The sequence below is a fragment of the Numenius arquata genome, chromosome 8 (genome assembly GCF_964106895.1).
Source record: "Numenius arquata chromosome 8, bNumArq3.hap1.1, whole genome shotgun sequence".
NCBI classification, from domain to species: Eukaryota; Metazoa; Chordata; class Aves; order Charadriiformes; family Scolopacidae; genus Numenius; species Numenius arquata.
In genome coordinates, this window is record NC_133583.1 from 38140982 (window position 1) to 38147792 (window position 6811).

Below are 6811 nucleotides of genomic sequence, written 5' to 3' on the forward strand. Positions count from 1 at the left end.
CCATATTTTTTAAAAGTGTGCCACAATATGTACAACTGGAGTTAAGAAAACATCCACTGCTTGGGTGGAAGGGAGAAGGAATGTCTTTCCGTTTAGAAGGCACAGAAACCAAAGAATGTTTACTTGGGTATTGGCACCTGTGTCTACTCCACCTCATGCAATGAAACTAAATATTTTCCTGTTTCTTTAGCATTTTAGGATTTTGAAGCCACTCAGCAGATTTGTAGGTGGGTAGCAGCTCTAACCCAAACCATACTTAAAGAATAGTTCTTTGACTGAAGGAATCAATGAGTCAATGACTCCGCTGGTTTCTAAATTACAGCTTTAAAGGAACCAGACAGGAAAAATCCAGATAGTCTAAAACCAAATAATACTGGCTAACCATTAACTAGTCAATTCTGCTAATATTCATGTAAAATGTCGCAATTTAGTACAGATTTTGTGTATACTATACTTATTCTGAGGCTTATTTTTTCTAATTTTGCTTAATCCAAACAGGCAACTCCTAAGATTTTTTGAAAGTAAATAATCAGTAAAAGAAGTCTTGGACTAAGATTTTCAGGCTTCCTGAGCATTCTCTTTGTTTGAAGGGCCACATTCTAAGCAAATATTGGTCTCTGCAGAAATCTGTGGTAAAATAGGAGTTAAAAAAAAATTAATTAAATCTGAATTCTTAAAGCATATTACTGAGGTGGGGTTTCTTTAAAAAAAAAAAAACAAAGAAAAAACAAAAAACCATCAGCAATCCTGCCCTGAAGCCCCATTATTAAATGCTACTAGTCCATAGGGAAATAACTGTACAGGGCAAATCATGAGAAATTATGAACGTAACTAACGTATGTGATTATATCCCCAAATACTGCATATAATGTTTACTTCAAGAATTGATGGACTCTCTGATCTAATATTACCATAGCCTTTGCACAACTGTAAAAACTACAGTGAATACAATTAGCAACTTCTTTGTACAAAATAGAGTAACTTTTTACAATTAAAATAAACAATCTTAGGATACAAGAATCATTTAAACCAACTTACAGATTGCTGTTATGTCTCCAAGACTTGCAGAATAAGGATTTGATCAAGAGATTGCAGAGACAATTGCAAATTTCCAGGGACTTCAGTAAGTAGTAAACCAGAACCCACATTCTTAGAGAATTCAGCTGGAAATTAACAGGATTAAATAAATCTTGAAATATAACTTAGAGGTGCAAAATTCAGAATTAAAATTTCTCTCCTTTCATGTTAATCTATTTTTCTTTCTGAGAGGATAGAAAACATTGTATTTGAAAGCTGCTTACCAGTTTGCCATTTAAATTTTTATTCCAATTAATAAGGCTGTTCGGAGGCATATGTGATTGGCATCTATTCTAAAACCAAGATAACACTCCCACAACATGCACTTACTGAAATTAAACTGTTTTTTCCCCCCACTCTGGGGTCCCAGACAAAAGGATGGGAGACGAAGAAAAGAAAATCCACAAGAGACAACAGGAATCGTTAAGTTCCAGCCTGCCAGATGACCTGTGTTCGATGTGCATGACCACCTGCTCTCTCAGTAACTCTCTTTCCGACCATATCACTTCTTAAGAGATTAAGAGCTTTCTAATTAATCAGCAAGTATGACAAACGTAAGTTTATGCTCTAGTACACTGTATTTGTATTACAGGGAGACAGGTGGAAGGAGCACAGTTATAATCCATTAGTGTGACAGACTGAAGGAAAAATGTACATCATCAGCCTTTTTAGTAAATGGATAATTAATTTCCCTTCTCACCTCTAAAGCTCCTACCAGCATTGCTAGTTTGGAGAGCAGAAACCACTGTACTAAGAATGGTCAGGAAAACATGCAAGAGAGCTGCTAGAAACTAGACTTTTTACCACTCTTGTTGAAATCCATGCCAATACTAATCTGGGTTCAACCTTCATACTTCCCTACTTTACATTTGGTCCTTATTCTATCTCTGCATGAAGTCTGAAATTGGCATAGTTGAATCCCTCACACCAAAATTATTAAAGGACATGGAAAGATTATAACTGCATCCACAAAAAGCCAACTCACTGCTGTCAGAGTAGAAGCCAAATTCAGGATGTCCCCGCCACTGAGTGACTGCCAGCTGTGACTATTGCCTTTGGAAGCCATTGGCAGCTGTTAGAAAACAGAGGATCCTTCCAGCTCCTGTACTTTCTGCTAGTGGCGTGCTCGGTGGCTATGCAGCTCCAGGATTCAGGTCTCAAAAGGTTCCTTTGTGTCAGCCTTCAGCACTGCTCTAAGTGACTGTTACTGTCGGGCTCTAGCCTGCAGATTGCTAAATTTCTCAAACGTCACTCTTTGTGTACAGAGTATTCAATGCAGTCTTAATGGTTCAATTAAAAGAAAAACACCTCCTAGATATTTCTTTCCACCGGCTCATACTACAGGTCTCTGATATTAATTTTGCAGACCTGCGGCATACATGCCATTAATTTCACTAGTACAGATCTTTGTCACGTGCTAAAAAAGACATTGTACGTTCTGCTAAGCAAAACAGAGGATAAAAGAATTGTGACTTAATTTAACAAAAAAGTTACATCTTCAGCTAAAATCCATTCCAAAAGAACTGTAATGCAATATAAATACTTGGTCATCAAGCAGGCCACTTGTCCACGATTTTAAGGAAAAAAGTATAACAGATGGCTTCAATTTCAAAAGGCAAACCATTTTTACTTTCTCGTATCTCCAAAATGTGTGCATCAATTTCACTGTTCCTTCCCTAGGTATGTTTCTTTCCTATTTACTTCTTATGCACAGAAAAGAATGAATGAAAAGTTTGTTAACATTTGCTATGGTTAATGCTCTTTTTTCCCTTTTTTTTTTATTAATAATTTCCTTTTCATAAATTCCTTTTCATAAACCTGGGAAGCTGGAAAAGCAGAGCTAACATCTCCTGCCAGTTCCTCCCTGTTAAATAATGTATAGCCATTTGCAACAGCCCAAAGTTTTTTCTGTCACCTGGGAGGCCATGGTTTTCAATAGCTCTAGAAAATAACATAGTGGTAAAGAAACAATCTGAATCTAGTCTTGGCATGCCTATATTTCTGTCCTGTTAGTCGTAACACACAATATAGTATTTGACTGCATTAGTATGGACAACACCTAACTCAGGGTAAAACCTATCAATAGAAAGCTACCATGCTGAAACTTGAAATGGAAGAACAGTTATGTACTGGACAACTGTTTTGCATTACATGGTACTGTTTAGCCTCAGAAACAATTTGCTGTGTCATTTAACTACGATTTTAAGGATACTGTTCTTAATCTTTAATTCTTCAGAAAATAACTGTCTAAACATTTTTATGTAAAAATGAACTAAAGTAGCCTCAACTTTTTTTCTAAACTTCTTTTCTAAAAATGTATTTCAGTATAGCTAAACATGCCACGATCAAGTCATTACCAAACTAACACAATACTCAAATTTTAAGGAGTTAAAACACGTACGTAATCTGTAAGTGAAACCGTATCTTAAAATTCCAGTAATTCCATTTGCTTATTTATTTTTCTTGCTTCATCAATGAAAAGAATTAGCATTAATCTGATCATATATTTAAACTAAATTGATCCTTGCACTTGAATATTCATTCATGGCAAAGATGAACTGCCCTCCCAGGCAAATGCTACTGTATACATAGATGTGTAACAGTCATTCTACTGAGACCAAAAAGCACAGACTGAAGAATGACAAAGTAAGAGGTCTGAATAGCAGATCTCGGGATCATTAATACCTATCTTCTGGCATAAAGTCCCTACTCTGTGAGGGGGTAAAAGGCTTTAGGCTATATCCCAATCTGGGAATACCAAAGTCCCATGGATCAGTCCGAAGACAGATGAGGTAAATGAGGAGGAGACCAAGCCTGTGTAAATACAGAACTGACCTTACCCTAAGCCTTAACAGTCCACCTCTGAATTCTTATCATGTCAAAGCTTGGCTCTACTTACAGGTTTCTCAGGTAGCTCTCTTACTTATATTCTTCTGAGAAATAACAGTTCAGACAAAATGACTGAGCTCCTAGTTCAATTCCAGCTAAATCAGCCCTTGCTGGTACCAGCACATCAACTAAAAATATCCCCCCAAATCACAGAATCACCTAGGTTGGAAGGGACCTTTTAAGATCATCTAGTCCAACCGATTAAACAAACAAAAAAACAAACAAACAAACAAAAAAAAAAACACAAAAACAAAACAAAACAAAAAAACCACTAACCACCAAACCCAACAAAAAAAAAACCAAACAAAAAAACACACACAAAACACCACCCAACACTAATCCATATCCCTGAGCACCATGTCAACTCCTCTCTTGAATACCTCCAGGGATGGTGCCTCAACCACCTCCCTGGGCAGCCCATTCCAATGCCTGACAACCCTTTCAGTAAAGAAATATTTCCTAATATCTAACCTGAACTTCCCCTGGCGTAACTTGAGGCCATTGCCTCTTGTCCTATCATCTGTAACTTGGGAGAAGAGACCGACCCCCGCCTCTCTACAGCCTCCTTTCAGGTACTTGTAGAGAGCGATAAGGTCTCCCCTCAGTCTCCTCTTCCCCAGACTGAACAACCCCAGCTCCCTCAGCCTCTCCTCGTAAGACTTATTCTCCAGACCCCTCACCAGCTTCGTTGCCCTTCTCTGGACCTGCTCCAGCACCTCAATGTCCTTCTTGTGGTAGGGGGCCCAAAACTGGACACAGTACTCGAGGTGGGGTCTCACCAGTGCCGAGTACAGGGGGACAATCACTTCTCGGGTCCTACTCACCACGCTATATCCAAACCTATGAAGTAGAAATGACTCGTCTGAAAACAACTTCCACTCCATCCCCCCATATAAATCTACCCAAACTCCCACCTACCCAAAACAAGATGAAAATATTCTCAGAACATGGCTCTACTCCTCCAATCAGAGGACAGCACTGTACAAAACACTGGACAGTATATGGATTTTTCTCATAAATGTTGTTCTTATAAAGCTCTCTAAGGAAGTACACTATTAAATATGAAAATATAAAATTGAAGTACTTTTGTCTTAAGGGATACATCTAAAACTCTGTATGTGTAATTAAGTTTTATTACATAAAAGAATAGTTTGTTTTCTCTTTTAAGCTAGACATACCAGCAAATACAGTCAAGGTGTGATAAAACTGAGGACTTGAAAGCATTGAATAAGGGAAAATACTAATAAACACCAATTATATGAGACTCTGGCATTCAAGATAACCAAAAGAGGTGAGAATACATCACAATGTTCAAAAAACATAAATCCTTTAACTCTCCCTTGAACTTTTGCTTCTGTGAATCACTTGCAGTATTTATCAATTAGTTGTTACAAATACTAAACAGACAAACCACCACTTCTCATGACATGGTGGAACTAAGCTGTCCATCTGTGGTTTAATTGCAACCAACAGATTTGTCCTTCTGAAATTCAGTTGGTTTTGCTGTGAGAACATGCTCAGCTTGATAAAGCACAAGCCTCAAAAATGCAACATATCTCTCACTACCAGCCTTGAATGACTGCTCCCTATGCTTTTTGTTAGAAAGATTCAAAGACGCCAGTAACGTTACAGCTGTTGACTCTGTAATAACAGAGGGTAACAAGACAGAAATTATGAATGCCTCCTTGTTAAGCAGTTTTGTTTGTGCTGTTCCAACAGAGATATGCCAAGAACTTTCCTTGCAAACCTTATTTTTCTGGGATTTGTAACTTGGCTGCAAAAAAATCCAGCATGATAATGCTACGTTCAAAAGAATGCAGATTACAAGTTTTAAAATATATTTCCAGGTTTTGGAATAAATTTAATGTACACTAAATATGGTAAACATTTTAGCACTTCATATATTTTTTAGTTGCTTTATTGAAAAAAAATCTCTGGTTAGCAAGTTTGCACCCCGGATCATTATATGTTTTCTAACCCTTTGGTATCAAACACGTCTGAAGTATTGCAGTGTGAAAGGAGACTTTTATGCTGTATGGTCAAGGCTCCGTTGATGTGTATTTTCTTTTAAAGGAAGACTGTATGAAATGCATATGAAGCACTCATGGGATTCTATCTGCTAAACAATTCAATGGATTAAATCTGTACTAATTCTTAATGCAACTCAGCTGACCTGGGTATAAGGCCAGATTGTGAAAAAATTGGCTAAGTTTAACACACCATTCTTACAAAACATAAGCCTAGAATTTCCATGTTAAATTATGTGGGGTTGTTTTTGTTTTTAACTAAATGATTCAAAGCTTAGAGCTGCGCTAAAGTCCAATTTTGGTGTTCCGGTATTCTTTTTTGGCACATGACCCATTAGGACAAGGTCATTTTGTACAGTTCCTTGCCAAAGCAAGATACATAGAAATTAGATTTCAGACACAACACAGATTGGAGCCAAAGCTAAGGAAGCTCTCTTTCAGGCAATAGCCAGGTGTCAAGCAGCAAGAAGGCTATGGCAGCTGCCTGAGCTGTGAAAAAGTGGTGGCTTAGGCTTATGCTCAAGAGGAAGAATTCTAGCAATTCAAAACTAAGAGACAATGAAAACATACCAATAAATTTTAAAACCATTCTGAATTGATCTGGTGAGGTAATTTCAAAGGAAACACAGGAAGGAACAGGACCAGAAAATATCATGAGACAGAGTAGCTAGAAATGTTTCTGCTCATTTTCTTGACTAACTTGGGTTTTCCCCCAGGAGAACATGCCTAGAGCACATTATCCCCCAGAATATCTCTACCTACCTTACAGTTCAATGCAAATTAAAACTAAGTAATCCTATGAAACAACAGTTGCTCTG